General features: G+C 43.1%; 1 protein-coding gene across 3 annotated transcripts in view; it reads left to right on the forward strand.

The window, feature by feature from the left end:
* The first annotated feature begins 424 nt into the window (after positions 1-424).
* The window catches only part of srrm3 (serine/arginine repetitive matrix 3), a 146,242-nt gene continuing 129,732 nt past the window's right edge, over positions 425-16,934 (forward strand). The window contains exons 1-2 of one of the 3 annotated variants that reach the window (XM_080866774.1): positions 425-597; positions 2,147-2,261. The gene's annotated coding sequence lies outside the window, so the exon portion shown is untranslated. The remainder of the gene's footprint in view (positions 598-2,146; positions 2,262-16,934) is intronic. The other 2 variants (XM_080866777.1, XM_080866776.1) reach the window with 2 other exon arrangements.

A 16,934-nucleotide genomic window follows, 5' to 3' on the forward strand; every position in this document is an offset into this window, starting at 1 on the left:
TGTCAATTGTTGATTTGCCCTGTTCTCATTGTATGACGAATTATGATGACTGTTTGCCGTTTGCATACAACACATACTCTCTCTCTCTTCATATGTGTGTGTGTGTGTGTTTCTCTGGTGAAATTCAGTATGGTTCTGACAGTTTTATGTTAATGTACAATGCTTAATATGTTTTATATGTATGTGTGTGTATGTGTGTTGGGGGGGGGGAGGGGGGGGCCGCCAGAGGGAGTGTTCGCCCGGGGCGCCAAACAGGCTAGGACCGCCACTGCCTCTATGTGTCTCTCTCACTTACTCAGTGTGCTTGGCTCCATGCTGCAGTGGCTCCTCCGGATCCATAGAGGGCACTGTGCTGCAGGCAGGGTCTGACAAGCGCAGTGTAGGGGTTTTGTTCCCAGAGCTCCTTGGTGCGCTGTCCACTTCAGCACCACAAAGCCGAGCGGAGGCAGCGGGCTAGCTAACACGGGTGGGACTGAAGATACGGCTTAACATCAGCACCAGCGCCAACCCGAGTCCCAGATACAGAAAATACTGAAAATTAGCCAGCGATATTCGACAGAAACACCGACAGCAACGAGTCAAGCGACTACAAAAAAGGTAAGAGTTTTCGAAGAAGCTCAAATAAGATCAAGTTGGTGGATAATAACGGGCATCCCAGAAGAAAAACGCGCTCCCCATCCCTTCCTGCTTCATAAATACTGCATGACCTTATTAAGGCTGTGTTTACGTTAGCTTCCAGTCCTGTTTGCACAGCATGTATTCGCCTTATTGCGAGTTTATTAGACACAAAGAGGGACACTTCAGTGGTATAAAGCTGTAGGGTGACCGTATGGGCAGCCTCTCCTCGCTTTGCAGATGGTGCTGTTTTATAACTCGTCGATTTCCGCCCGCTTGCTACCCTGTGACCAGCTGCTGTTTCCTTTTTATTCCCCTCTGTCCTGGCTGCGGGACATTTAATATCTCCGCTACCGTTTTGTGAACCAAGTGGCGTGTTATGTGGCTAAACCGCCTCCGGTGTACCGCTGTTCATTTGCGGAATTAGCCAAGACTGACACAGCAGCAAATTCATCTGTCAAGCTCTGGTTGCATATGTGCATTTGGGTTAAAGGAAATATGTGTAAGCGTGTATAGTTTACTAGTGAATACTTAAAGCTTTCCTATGGGACACCTTATCAGTGATTGTGAATACTTTATGAAAGATATCTATCTATCTATCTATCTATCTATCTATCTATCTATCTATCTATCTATCTATCTATCTATCTATCTATAGCACTGTAAAACTAACGTGTATTGCTGTGCTATATGTGTGCAAATGAACTGTGTGGTAGGAAAGACCTAGAGAAGAATCAGAGTTGAAGCAGATCCCATAGGGATTAGTGTTTGTTTGTTTTTTTTTTGTTTTTTTTATTAAAAAAAACAAACATGTTTTTAAAGCATTTATATAATATAAAAGTCGGTATTGTGAATATCATCATACATTTTAATGTATGATGGCTTCATCACCTTTTCCAGGTGATGTCAAATCCCCCTGTGTAATGGAGCAAATGTCATAACGGTTCTTCTTCATAATAGTGATATATGTTTAAATATTACAGAGTGAATACAGCATAATATACGCTCACTGAAATCCCTTCTGTGATAGTCTGGTTACTGTTGCGGAATTTCCCCCTCCTGCTTCTTTAATCCATGAAATTGAAATGTTATAATGTGACACTGGAAATGAGCCAAAGACTTGGTGGTTCCAGCTTTAAATGGTTGTAAATTCTATATTTTACAACTGCTTGTCAGACAAAAGCATCTCTCTGAAGATGTCCCCTTGGGCTTTGGAAAAATGTCACAGACATCTTTCTGTGCTTGCTAAACCAAACAATTAAATAATTAAGGAATATGATCTAATGGCAAAAACCTACAATCCATCATACTGCTGCTTAATTATATTGCGATATGCAGCTCCTGGGCAAAACTCACAAATCCCTCTGCTCTCCGTGACCACATAGCAAATCACTGTTTGCCTCAGTCCTTATGAAAACCCCATGAATCAGTAATCAGTGCTCTCTTCGTGATCGGGCAATAAGAAAAAGCCAGCAGGAGTCGAGTGAGTGACAGGACATTGGCGGTGCTGACCTGATACTCTGTTACATAGGACTTGGAGCGGCGCCTTGCTGGCCTGGCCAAACGAAAATACTGACTGAATCTCTGAAAGCAGGAGGCTTCCATTTTGCCACAGCGCTGCCATCGGTGAGATAGGCCCAGGTGAGGTAAGAGGCTGATAGAGGGATTAGCTAGTATTAGGATGTGGATGCTCATAGTGGTGTGAGAGAAATGTCACTCACTCCCACTCTATCTTCCCCTGCCGTCTCTCTCTCTGGCTCCTCTGGCTCCACAAAGCATCTGTCTCCTGCTTGCTCTGCATTCACATTGATCCTAGATGAGCAGTGATACCCCACCGCCATCGTCCCCACCTACCCTCTCTCCGCCAGCACCACAACCACTCTGCAGCATCTCAGTGGTTCTCCTCACTGTCCCTCATCGCCACATGCCGCTTCATGCCTCCCTGCACTCTCCTCTCATGGAGACACACACACACACACACACATGCCTGCTGCTGTCCTGATTCCTCCTCCTCTTTCTGCTCTCCTAATATACTTAGATTGAGTAAAAAGGAATACTATGTGAAGCAAACAGAAATAATATTAAAAGATTATGGGAAATACTGAACTATCCCAAGTATTTCATTTGTAATGACCATGAAGAATACAATATGGATGTTGTGGCAAATAGTCTCAATGAATTCTTTGTAACTGCTGGACCAAATTTAGCCAGAACAATCACTTATCCTGGGAAAGCACAGGAAAAATCGGACACACTGATTGATAGAAATCCATATTCTATGTTTCTCACAGCCGTTGATGAAAATGAAGTTTTTGAAATTGTCAAAAAATGTAAAAATCAGAAATCTTTGGATTGTAATGATATTGATATGATAGTGGTTAAAAGAGTCATTGAGGCTATTATAAAACCGTTTACATACATCTGTAATTTATCATTTCAAACTGGTCAATTTCCAGATAGAATGAAAATAGCAAAAGTTATACCTCTCTACAAATCTGGCAACAAACACTATTTCACAAACTACAGGCCTGTCTCTTTACTACCTCAATTCTCAAAAATTCTTGAAAAACTGTTTAAAAACCGACTGGAAAAATTTATAGATAAGCATAAACTACTCACCGAGAGTCAGTACGGATTCAGATCAAGCAGATCAACATCATTGGCACTATTAGATTCAATAGAATACATCACAAATTCCATAGACAAAAAGCAATATGTGGCTGGGTTATTCATAGACTTGACAAAGGTATTTGACACAATAGATCATGATATATTAATAAGAAAACTGTAACGTTATGGTGTCAGAGCGGTAGTTTTAGATTGGGTCCGGAGTTATTTAAGTGATAGGAAGCAGTTTGTGAAATTAAATGGTGGTTGCTCCTTATGTATGGACATTGCTTGTGGTGTACCCCAAGGGTCAGTTTTGGGTCCAAAATTCTTCAACTTGTACATTAACGACATCTGTAAAATGTCCAAAGTATTAAAAATGGTTCTCTTTGTGGATGATACAAACATTTTTTGCTCTGGTGATGATCTGCAGAGTTTTTGGGAGGATATGACTAATGAAATAAGTAAAGTGAAGTTCTGGCTTGATAAAAACAAATTATCATTAAATTTGAATAATTCAGTCAGTGAAAATAAATTTTTGGGGGTAATAATAGATGAAAAACTTAACTGGAGAGCTCACGTAAGATATATTCATTCCAAAGTATCATGAAGCATTGCAGTACTAAACAAGGCAAAACAGGTATTAGACAGGACATCACTTCATATTCTCTACTGTTCACTGGTTTCACCATACTTAAGCTATTATGCAGAGGTCTGGGGCAATAACTATAAAACCACATTACATTCACTTTTTACTCTTCAAAAAAAAAGCAATTCGAATCATCCACAATGCAGGTTATAGGGAATATACAAACTCACTATTTTTGCAGTCTGAAATATTGAAAATTGACGATCTAGTGAAATTCCAAACAGCACAAATTCTATTCAAAGCAAAAAATAAAGAACTGCCAGGTAATATTCAGAGTATGTTTTTTTTTTTAAAGAAGGAAGCTATAATTTAAGGCAGCGGTCCCCAACCCCCGGGCCTCGGACCGGTACCGGTCCGTGAGTCGTTTGGTACCAGGCCGCGAGAGTTGAGGCTCAGGTGTGAAATGTATAGTTTTCAGGGTTTTTATCGGTTTTCAGCGTTATTTTGTTATTGTAAATCATATATAAATCATATAAGGCTCACATGATTTACTCATGAAAGTGGCCACTTTCTCATTACTTTCATATATTTTTTTAGTAAGTATACAAAACATACAAGTTTCATTGTATAATTTTTCAAGGGATCTTATATGTGTTTTCACTCTTGTATGCTTTTCATACAAGTTTCATATAAGACAGATAAAAACCTTATAAGATTTATATATATCTTTTCCATATGGGTTTCAACATGCAAATTAATCAGAACGGCAGCTATATTGAAATGTATTCATTTTTTTGTGTAGTATTTTTTTTCTCTCTCTTATTTTCTTTTCTAAATGTACCTGTATATTGTTTACATCAGGGGTGCTCACACTTTTTCCGCATGTGAGCTACTTATAAAATGACCAAGTCAAAATGATCTACCCACTACAAAAATCCAAAACATATACTTATTTATAAATATATTGAGGATTCTTTATATCTACAATGTATATACATGCATAACCGCAATATCCAATATTTCACAACACAATTAACTATGTAAATTTTTTGTCATTACCTGAGTTTACTCTGATGACTTGCACTGAATTGAATCAGCCAGGGATGCATAGTCCGGACAGTAGCTGCTGACGGCCAGGTTTAAGAGAAAAAACCGAGAGCTAAAAATTGGAGTTAACTCGCTGACTAGCTTGTCAGTTTTACTACACTTCGCGCCGCTGTTTGCGCATGCGCAGCGACCTAAGCGTCAGAAAAAAATCTGATGTCATCTGACTGGCTTCCCTGTATCAATCAAGTGACGGGATGGATGATAGGCTGGCATCTATTTTTTTAATGCCATGCGATCTACCAATACTACCTTTGCGATCGACTGGTCGATCGCGATCGACGTATTGAGCACCCCTGGTTTACATGTTTGAAAGAAATTACCAATCAATCAATCAATCAATCAATCAATCAATCAATCAATCAATCAATCAATCTCCCAAAGAGCCAAAACTCTGAGAGTAGAAACAGGGTAGGGTAAGTAGCATTGAAGCAAAACAACCAGACTTTGTCTCACGCAGTCATCTGATGATATTTATAAAGAGACTTAAAGCACAACTGGAGGCATGGCAAATAATTTTTAGTCAGAAGAAGCAGGAAAAATCAGCCCGATACATCACTCTCCGATTCTCCTTGAATCTGCTTATCCTACTTCAGTTGGCCGATAAGGGCCTGGCGGTGTGACTGCAGGTGGTAACGCTTAATGTTTTATTTAAAAGCCTTGTCAGGCTTAGTTACTGTCTTAAATCTGAATCCACTTATTTGTAGCTAAAGAGTTCACTTTCACTGCCTCACTATGTGGGCATGGTGAATGCTAAGACACCTCTTTAAAAAAAACTTCTGTTTTCTTCTGAGCACGTGAAGCTAGCTTACATAATCTGTAAAGTTGTGATGAAATGAGCGGGAGATCAAATGGTGGAAAAATTAGACCCCCCCACCATATCACCACTTATCACAAAGATATCATAGGCAGCTCATTACTCAGAAGAGGCTTAAATGGTGTAATTACATGACACCGCATTGGTTTTCATTCCATCACTATCTTCATTCACTGTGTATTGACCCTTCTCACTATTCTGGAGCTTTCCATTTTCCCCTTAGTGTGTTCATAATGACAAGCTGTAAAGATGCAACAGATGTGTGAACAAAGCAAATAAAGTGCTGGTAACAAATTGAATCCCTGCTATTATCCCTCTTTAGAGTAACTAAGACAATGCACAAATCTAACAAAAGTACCAGACAGCCATGGCTTGAAGTAAACGCTGCATAATTTGAGATGTAAAACTGGAAGGAAGAAGTTTTTGCCACACAGAAAATCTGCACGTGAATTTGGAATGGTTTAATTTTATTCTGATTACTTAATTAAAGTAGAGCAGCACAGTGCACAGCGCAGTGTGTAAAGCGCTTTGAGTGCTCAGATGAGTAGAAAAGCGCTATATAAGAACCAGTCCATTTACCACTTTTACTTAGAACGAGGCTAGTTGGTAAATTACTACTTGCAAAGAGGGGAGGTTTCGTATGGTGACCAGCATACACAAGCGGAATCCTTACATCAAGCAACAATGCTCACGTGGCCGCATGGATACTGTTTGAAGACAGGCTTGAAAAGCTGAAACCTTTTATTTGTGTAATGATTACAGAAACTCTATATGTGTGTCCATCAGCCTGTCTGTCCAACTGTGCTCCATAGTGATTAATCCAGTCCACTTTACATTTGCTATCAGTGGCTCCCCTTAACTGACTGCTGTTTGTGTGTGTAAAGGTGTGGAGCACAGACACACACACACACACACACACACACACACACACACACACACACACACACACACACACACACACACACACACACACACACAAGGATTCCCAAACCTCTTAACCCAAAGTTTCACATTACATCCTAAATTGGTCCATTGTACTCATTGTATCAGTCTTGTTATACCCAAAAAGTGACGTTACCACCTCCATAGTGTTTATACCCACACAGGGCACAAGTATTGGCTACAGTATGATAGGTGTCACCAGGTAGATAGGTGCCTGCTTGAAATGGGGTAAGTCGATAGCGTGGGTTTTCAGGCAACTCACAATCTTACAGGTTGATACAGACAAAACAGTTTGTATGAAAAATAAATTATACATTTGACTTCTTCTTGTGTTTGAAGAAGAATCTGATACGATAGCCAGTATACGCTACTCTGGCTGCAGTCCTTGAAAGGCTATCATCGACTTGATGCGGTGTGTTGTTGCCATCATGAAAGCCTGCAGTAGCCCACTGGTAAGCAGAATGCAATGCCTTCCTCACTTCTGTTAAGGTTACCTGAGATTAATTCTCCCTCGTAAGCAAATCCCCTCTCCCGCCCTCTGGCCTCGCAGCAGGGCCTATGCCACGGCGCTCAGGTTGACAAAATAGCATGCCGCTCTTCCCACGTTAAAAGCACATCCATTTTTAATCCTCCCCCTCTGAGTACACACACACCCAAACAGATACATTATCTCCCTGTCTGTGTGACTGATTCTTCCAGGAGTTTGCGTTTGATATTTTGTCTCTTTCTCTTTACAATGTTGCAGCAGAGCCCATGTACGATCATGTGCAGTTTGTTTTGTATATTTCCAATGCTACTCTCTATGGGAGATTGTATTATTTTTGTTCCATTCTGCTTCCTCTAAGGTAGCTCACACTGCATCCACAACAAATATTGGAGAAGGCTTGTGCAGATATAGAGTGTGACTCACACTGACAACAAAATCAGAATGGGAATCTCTTGTGTATTGCTGAAGATGTCGAGGTTAGGCTTACGGCATCAGTTTGCAGTTCTTTCTCTTGTAATGTTCTCTTAAAATCACAATTGACATTGAGAAGTGATTAAGTTTTCCTTACAGTGGTTTGGATTCAAAATCAGTATGTCTGCAATGTAACTCCGGGTTTGAGGTCAGCCTCCCACTTGGAAGATCAAGAGAACACCTGCTTCATCTTCCTGATCAAAGAGAACTTAGCCCCAGATTCATCCTCATCAAGAAGCAAAAAAACACTGGATAAAATTTAGATCAAGGAGTAAAATCTGAATCTGAATAATTCAATCCAGGCTTCTTTTTTTCTGTGAAAATTGAGAGGGGGGGGGGGGGGGGGTATTTCTAATGAACTTGGTCCCTTGCGGAGTGATAACTGCTGAATAAGAGAATGTTTTATTTATTAGTTTCCATCTGAAGTATTACTAATAAATTTAGAATTTAGAAATTAGCAGGATTATTATCCATAAGAATCAGTGGATTCTTTTGCACCAGATTTTGAGAGCTGGCATGTACATGTCAGCATTTGTGTGAGAGACACAGAGAGATGTGATAAAACAGGCACATGAAACTGGATTATTGAAGTCAATACGGTTGTGAAAAATTGCCACACTCTTTTCGATTCGGGCCCGTTTGAGGCTGTCACACGCTTACTGTTCAAAGGGCACTATGTGACTGCTTGTTAGCCATCTTTGGGCTCTCTGTGTGTGAACTCTGTGTGTGTGTGTGTGTGTGTGTGTGTGTGTGTGTGTGTGTGTGTGTGTGTGTGTGTGTGTGTGTGTGTGTGTGTGTGTGTGTGTGTGTGTGTGTGTGTGTGTGTCCCCTAGGGATCCCCTTCCTCTATTCCACTGACTTCAGAGCTGCTTTGAAGTTCCTTCTCAGAGGAGAGGTGAAGGGGAGAGAAGTGAGGGGGGAGAGCCTGACACAAAAGATGGGCACTGGGATGGGAGAGTAGTTAAAAATGCTTAATTTTTATTTCTGCACTCGCTCTGCTCGTCGCTGAGCCCTTTATTCCTTTCGTAATTTGAGAATGATGTCATTGTCCACATGGCGCTCTTTGTATGACAAACTAGAACTGTGTTGCAGAGGCGAGTGCAAAACCAGAACTCAGTTAGAAAGCGAGTAAAGCCAGGGGACACTGTGTTAGGAATTTACAGCATATTAGGGTGGTCATGTAGCTGCACTCAGTCAGCCGATGAATAATGGAGGGGATCAGTGTCTAGTTCCGTCAGGTGATCCTGGTGTATTTTTCAGGAGCACTGTATGTGTTTATGTGTGTGTTTGTGTGTGTGGGTGGGGGTGATGGTGAGAAGAATGGAAAGAGGCGCAGTGAGAGCAGCTGCTGCTCTCCCAGCACACCCTCCACACAAAACCATCTGCCATGCTGACTCCAGAGAACACACACACACACACACGCACACGCACACACACACACACACACACACACACACACACACACACACACACACACACACACACCAAACCTTCTTATTGTCTTCACTAAACACAAACTACACATACAAAGAAAAGTACACTCTATTATTTTATTATTGTAGATCAGATTCATTTCAGATTCTTTTTATTATGATTTTTTTTACTATTACTATTTTACAAACTCACTATTTCTTGCACAGCGTATGCATAGTGTAGATGACAAAGAAAGATTTCCTAGTTATCCTCCGATGCGTGAAAAATATTGACTGAACTTTGAACATGTAAATTAGCACACCAAAGCTACACCTCAGCTATTTAGCTCTGCTACATGTCACCCAATTCAAAACACACACACACACTGTAAATATGCTGTTGATGATGATGCTTTACTGCACACAGCCCATGCAGTGACAGCATGTAATTGTTTGTATTTCTTAGTGTTCCTTAGCAGGCTCACTAAACCCAACCTCTGTGATAGATAATGTAGATAACACATAAGTGCGAGTGGGAGAAATTATCCTCTCAGCAGCCCATCCAGTGCTGTCATAATCCTGAGTGGGTAAATCGGTGGAGAGGATCGGGCAAAGATAAGATGATGACTCAGGGAGAAGCCATCACTTGAGGAAATGAGACAGAGCCTCAATAATGGCTCGTTTGGCAAATTGCTAACCTCTGTGTCTCACCCATTAAAAATCAGTATTTACAAGGGTAAACTAATAAACCCCCCACTAGACCCAGCTTGTGGTTCATATAGTTTATTTACATAATATTGTATCCTGGTAATAATTATTTGCATCGTGTACAGGCCTTTTTAATAAACACGAGTTTAATTGCTCTGGAGAAACAGCATTATGAGCGTGTGCAATGAGTGACAGTGGTTTACTGTGAGTGAAAGCAGCAGACCGCAGCGGATAACAAAATGTCATCAGCGCTGAGCTGCACAGCGTGGCAGACTTCCATTTATTTACCCCAGAGAGACAAGAAAAAGGCCAAGGACATGGAGGAATAAAAGCAGGAAAAGGTGATGCTGCGAGCAAAAACTGTACTGAAAAGATGAATGCAGGCTCTGACCTTTCCTATCTTTTCGTTCAGAGCATACTGGGAATTCATATTGATGCTGCTTGCTGCAGTCACCGTGCTGCTTTCGCTATTTAGAGCAGGTCACACCTAAAAAAACTGTGTTTCCTTTATCCTTGGCTTATAGCTGGTGTACACTGTTAGAAGTGAATAGTAGATTGACCTCAGTGTAAAATGAGCCCCAGCTCAGTTTAGAGCTGGTCATAGTGGTGTGTGTTCACTGCATATTCACTGCAGCTCATAAGAATACTCGTCTATATAGCTGTAATGGGGGAGGGGTGAATCACTCTTTGATTATGTGAAACTGTGTGTATGTGTCTAAGGTAAGACTAAAACTAAGTAACTTTTTTTAGAAATCAATCCTGTTTCTCCCTCCAAGTGAGAAAACACTTGCACCTGCACCCGCACCTGCGCACTACCTAAAGAGGTTGGATACTGTCTACCATTGTGCTTTACATTTTATTACTAGCTATGGAAATCATGAACATCATTGTTCTTTGTATGCTGCTGGTAAATGTCCATCTTTGTATATATGCAGACTTTCCCATTGGTTGGTCTTTATCTATAAATCTCTCCTTGGGCTGGTTCCCTCTTATTTATGTGTTTATATGTGTAAAAACCACAACCAATACATTCTCACAATATCATACAAATGATTGTCCCAAAAATCAGAACAGAATTAGGGAAAAAGGCTTTTAAATATGCTGCCCCTGCTTCCTGCAGAACTGAAATGATCAGAATTGGTTACCATGGGGGAGTTTAAGTCCATCTTAAAGGAACAAGAGAATAACTCTTTTACTCAGTGTGATTGTTTTCAATGTCGCTCTCAATTGATCTGTTATTGTATAGTTTTCACATGTTTGTACGGGATATTGTATTTGTTTTAAATGTTATGTACTTATGTGGTACATGTATTTTGACTTTTGTTGCCATGATGCCAGGTCTCTCTTGGGAATTAGATTTTATTTTTTTTTGTGTCCCTTTTGGATCTTTAGCCATCAGAATTGTTGTCTTAAGGCCAAGAAAGATGCCAAGCGGATTTATTTTACCAAGTGGATCATCATGGCCTTGCCATATTGGTCCATTTGATTGACCTTTATTATAATTATGAATTTATTTTATTTTCGGTTGCTACAAACGGGAGAGACATGACTGGGGGATAGGACAGGGAGAAAGAATGAAAGAAAGAGGGAGAGAAAGAAAACCAAAGGGGAGAAGAGACGGTGAGAAAGGGGGGAAGAAAGAAAAAAAACAAACAAAACACCTGAATCACCTGTATGGAGAAAAAAAAACAGAAGAGAAAGCAAACAACAAAGAGCAACATAATAAAAAAACAGCACCATCACAATAAACTAGCTAGCAGTAGATAACAGTAGATACTAAATATTAAACGATATTGTGCAGCACGCAAGATAGACAGCGCACAATGTGCTTTGAGGCAGCAGCCAAGAAGGTGTAGTCCGCGTCTGTGAACACCTGTGTGCATACCTGTGTGGATCAGCATGCTTGTATTCCAAAGGTTTCTCCATGTAACGATCTGCTAGGGAGTGTGGGGAGCCATAGCCCCGTCCACCAGGGTATGAAGCAGGTATGGAGGAGATCCAGGCCCCAGATATCCAGAGGCCCCAGAGTACAAGGACCCAAGGAGGACCACCAAAGGGGGGGGGGACCGTGCCACCCTCCTGGGAAGAGCTGAGTAGAGCCCCAAACAGAGGTCACCCCGCAGTTACGGAGCAGAGGCCAGAGGGGGTTGCAGTGGCGTGCCCGCGGGCTCTGCCGGCAGCCAGCTGTGCCAGAGAGGACCGAGCTTCAGGCCCAGAGGCCAGAGGGCATCCCACCCCCCCGGAAGGAGCCCAGCCGGGCCACAGGCGCCCGGCCCCGCCAATCGGCCACCAGGAGTGAGCCGGTACATACATGAGCGCCCAGCCCCAGACGACAAGGACCACCAACACACCAACGTCTGAGGGCATCAGCCACCGGCAGGGAGTGTGGTGAGGGGAGTTAGGCCTCCGTACTTTAGAGGGCCTGAGAGGTTGAGTCTAAGACCCAACCTGACATATAGACACAGACGAACAGGCACACGCGGACACAAACGTGCATTCCCAATCCATATGCACAACCAAATACTCGGCACTCACCCAACGTGTAGACTAGGGCTGCCACGATTAGTCGAATAGTCACGATTACGTCGACTATCAAAATCGTCAACGACTGATTTAATAGTCGACGCGTCGTTTGAAGCTTTGTAAGATCACAAAAGACGCAGGAATAAGTAGTAGGATTTAAGAGTGTAATAACGGACTGAAACAGAAGATGGCAGCACTGCATGTACAAGGATACCAGCTGCCGTTAAACCCCGAAGAAGAAGAAGCTGTGTCCCAGAATTCATAGCGCAGCCCAGCTCAGTTTCCAACAATGGCGGCAGCTAGTTAGTTTTAATATTACTCTTATTATTCTTTCTGGGTCACAAAATAAAAGTTTAACATATTTTCAGGCGAGAATGTAGCTGTGTAAACCTCAAATATCTGCTCAGTTTATCAAGACACCACATACTTTCAAAAGCGCTCCGACGTTTTCGGAGACGTCTGTTACCCACTAGCTCGATAGCTAGCCGGGGGCTAGGCTCACTAGAGCCGTGAGAACACCGGACTCCGGCAAATCGTTTTCAAACCCACCGCCGTCTTTTGCTACTCAGGTTAAACATGATATATAAGTCACTTAGATAACTTAAAATTTTATTGTTTGGCTTTTTTTTTTAGTATTTTATTTGTTCCTGAGTAAATCGGTTTGGCTGAGATTAAAGTTATAGTTTTTACACAGCTGAATAAATGTCAAGCAGACAGCTGATTATCAGAAGTGTGAGATGCTCGAGAATTTACTCCGGTGTCCTGTTATATTTTAGATAGCAAGGAGTTTATTAAACTTCACCGAGACAATCTGCAAATTTCATTCAAATTTAATAAACTATCATCTTGTCTTTATTTTTAGTTAGCACATACCTTAAACACTTAAAGCTGTAAGCTAATGATAGTTATATAAGAGCAGATGCTGCTGGTGCAATAAGCTGTACGTTTTACTCCAATGGATGATGATCTGATTAGTCGACTAATCACAAAAATAATCGGTGACTAGTCGACTATCAAAATAATCGTTTGTGGCAGCCCTAGTGTAGACAGACACAAATAGACACTGCACAGACAGTCGCACTCCCCAAACATACTCTATATCCCAGGTCCAGGTACCCCCGCCCTCAGAGGGGCAAGCCGCACCTAGACCCAGGAGATGTAACCCTTCTCTCTGGGGTGGAGGCAAGCGGATCACCTCCTTATCTGCAGTAGCAGGGAGGCCCCGCATCCCAGACCCCAGTCTGACGGCCAGCACCTCCTCCCAGCCCCCCAGCCCTGACGGCTAACAGAACCTGGGTGAGTGAAGACCTCAAACCTCCCTACGCCCGCTCATATGTAGTGTTGCTGTGTGCTGTTCTAAAGTGCATTTAAAACTCAGGACAGCATGGTACTTGCTTCCTCTCAGAGAGCAGCACGGCTCCTCCCGAAAACCCTTAGTGCCTAAATGCATTTAAAATTGAGGGTAGGGCACCAGCGCCAGAGGTGGGTTGGAGTACACCGACCATCCTCTGGATGCTGTAAAACGTGCCCACCCCCAAGGCCCTATATGTATGTGTTATGTGAGAGTGTGAGTAATGTGGATGTCTAGGTTGCAGAATAAAATTGAGGCACAGGCGGCCAGAAGGGGACAGAGGGGGAGTGCCTCTCCTGCACTCTGGTGACATACCTGCACCCCAAGCCCTGCGTGTGTGGTTGGGTGTGGTAGAGCGGGAATAGGGAGGCAGCTGAGGATGGGGAGGGAAGAAAGGGAGGGGCAAGCGGCCCCTCCCTGGGGCCAGCTCCCCCACTGACCCCAGTAGGCACCCCCACACTCCGGAACCCACCAGGGCAAGGGGGCCCAGGCCCATCCGGACCGGGGCCCGCAGCAGCAGCACCGCCCAGCCCCACAGAGTCCGGGGCAGCCCACCCGACTCCACCCCAGAGAAAACTGCACCCACCCCATCATCCAATCATCTCCCAAACTACACAAGACAATAGACACCCAGTTTGAGTTCACTCTCCACCGCTCCTATATCTCTCCCCCCACCTGCAGAGTGAGCTCCTGTATTGAGGAGACCACCTGCAAAGATATAACAACCTCCCCACCAGTTAGAGAGCCCCCTAGTTGGGCCGATGCACCAGAGGTCCCCTGCACTGGGGCTGAGCCCCCCTGCACCCACCCGCCCACTGCTCCGGCGACACAACAGCCAGGACCAGAGCCCCCAAGGCCCAGCCAGCACCCCAGACCGGGGGGCGGAGCACCCCCACACCCCCAAGCCGCCACGCCCGTCCCGGACCCTCCCAGGGGCAGCCAGGCTACCAGGCCAGTAACCAACGTCCGCCAGCACAGACCCTCCCCCATCTCCGCTGTACGCAGCCACAAGGAAAACACCATCTAAGAGCCCCCAGAGTTCCTAACCAGGTCATGGCCACATCCCCCAGGTTAGGCCCTCTAGGGAAACGTCCCTAGGGACTCCCCAGACGCCCTAAGGCCGTCCCTACCCCCAAATCAACCACAATAGCGAAGGCAGGACCAAACCATGACCCCCCACCCCCACTAGGTGATGAAGCCGATGAAAGGAGCCCAAAGGGATTGATCAAATGTGATGGCAGATGTTGTATCAATTAAATGGTTTCTATATTGGTTAGAATTAAGATTATTTTTATTTTTCCAGTTAATGAGGACCATTTTCTTGGCAATGCATAGGGCCGTAAAAACAACATGGGCTGTGTTTATTTCTGCAGTGACCTCATCCAAGTTGCCCAGCAAGCATACTAAAGGGGAGGCTGGAATGTTACATTTCAGACACTTTGATAAGTCTTCACATATCTCACGCCAAAATTTCTGAACTGGTGGACAGAACCAAAGAGCATGGATGTAATTGTCCGGTGTATTTGCTGTGCAGTGTGAGCAGTTGTTGGAAGGCATGTAGCCCATCGTGAACATCCTATGACCAGTATAGTGCACTCTGTGTAATATTTTGTATTGTATTAATTGCAAACTGGGATTTCTTATCCATTGAAAGGTTTTTAAGCACATCTGAGACCAAAGGTTTGGGTCTAAGTTGATTGATAAATCTGCTTCCCATTTTGCAATCCGGTTGTTCAGTGATGACACGACGAATCCTACTTCCGGGCCTAAAGTAGTCTGCGTTTAATATGGCTTTTGTGTTGTTAACATGTTTAATGTTATGTATTTTCTTCTATTTGATCTCAAAAAGCTCCTAAAACAGTCAGTGATCACTGTTGACCTCCCTCGGCTTTTATTACTGCTAATCATTTATTTAAGATCAGTTTTTAAAACCTTAGGATGTAACTACAGCCCATCCCATGCAGCATGGGATGACTAACCTCGTATTATGGATGGATTATCTCAGTTGTTCTCCTGGCTGAAGTTTGGTCCTTTTACAGCATCCTGCCATGCGATTACATTTGTTCCTGACCACCGAGAACACTCACGTTAACTTTTATCGAGTGGAAAAAACTTAGCTTGTTTATATTATGCTAACATAGCTGTGTCGCTAGCGGTCACGTAGCACATCATTATATACCAGCTAGCCCAACTTCAGTAACCCTACAAACGTCACTGCGTTTTAGTTTTCTGTCTTCATTTATGCTGGAAGTGATAACAGAGCTGTACGTTTTAATTTGTTTCCAAAACCCCGCAGTCAGGACATGCTATATTGTATTTAGATAGAAGCTAGCGAGCTAACTCCCTGCTAACTTCTAACTCCGTTAAATGTCATAAATTCCGTTTTCATGGATGCCTGGATGTTAAACTCAATTGTTGAACCTGGTAGAGCAGAACGCTGATCATTTTATTAAAGATGAAAGACTTTAGACAGTTTTTCAACTCTCAGTAATGCCATAGTGATCGTTTGATATATGGACCTGCAGCGGAGTTTAGGTCCAGACACGGCTAGTGACGTCAGACTGAACAACCGGATAGGAAGGGATATTCATTCATCTGACTGTTATGACCTTTCAAACTATAGACCGATCTCTAAGCTTTCGTTCTTGTCCAAGATCCTGGAGAGACTAGTTCTCTCCCAACTCCAGGCGTACTTGGACACGAACAATATTGCTGAGAAATTTCAATCTGCCTTTAAGCCATTGCATAGCACTGAAACAGCGTTGGTTAGAGTTCTTAATGATATTCTTGTAATCACTGATACTGGACGCTCTATGGTCCTAGTTTTACTGGACCTCTCTTCGGCCTTTGATATGGTAGACCATAACATTTTATTACTAAGACTTGAGCACACTGTGGGTATTAGAGGCACTGCCCTCGACTGGTTTAAATCATACCTCGCTGATAGATCCTTATCAGTTCACTTAGGCACCTTCTCCTCTTCCTCCGCTCCGGTCTGTTGTGGTGTGCCTCAAGGATCAGTTTTAGGCCCTATTCTCTTCTCATTGTATTTGCTCCCTCTAGGCGCAATCTTTGAAAAATACAATATCGCCTTCCACTGTTATGCCGATGACATACAGATCTATTTTGAACTTACTGACGACCTTGCTGTGTCCCTGCACTACTTTCAAGAATGCATGCGGGAGGTCAAAGAATGGTTCCTGAGTAATTCCCTCGTTTTAAATGATAAGAAGACTGAGATTGTGGTGTTCAACAGTAAAATCCCTCGTGCCCAACTCTGTGCTGCCCTGGGTTCCTTTGCTAGTTTT

Source organism: Rhamphochromis sp. 'chilingali' (genome assembly GCF_963969265.1).
Source record: "Rhamphochromis sp. 'chilingali' genome assembly, chromosome: 19".
NCBI classification, from domain to species: domain Eukaryota; kingdom Metazoa; phylum Chordata; class Actinopteri; order Cichliformes; family Cichlidae; genus Rhamphochromis; species Rhamphochromis sp. 'chilingali'.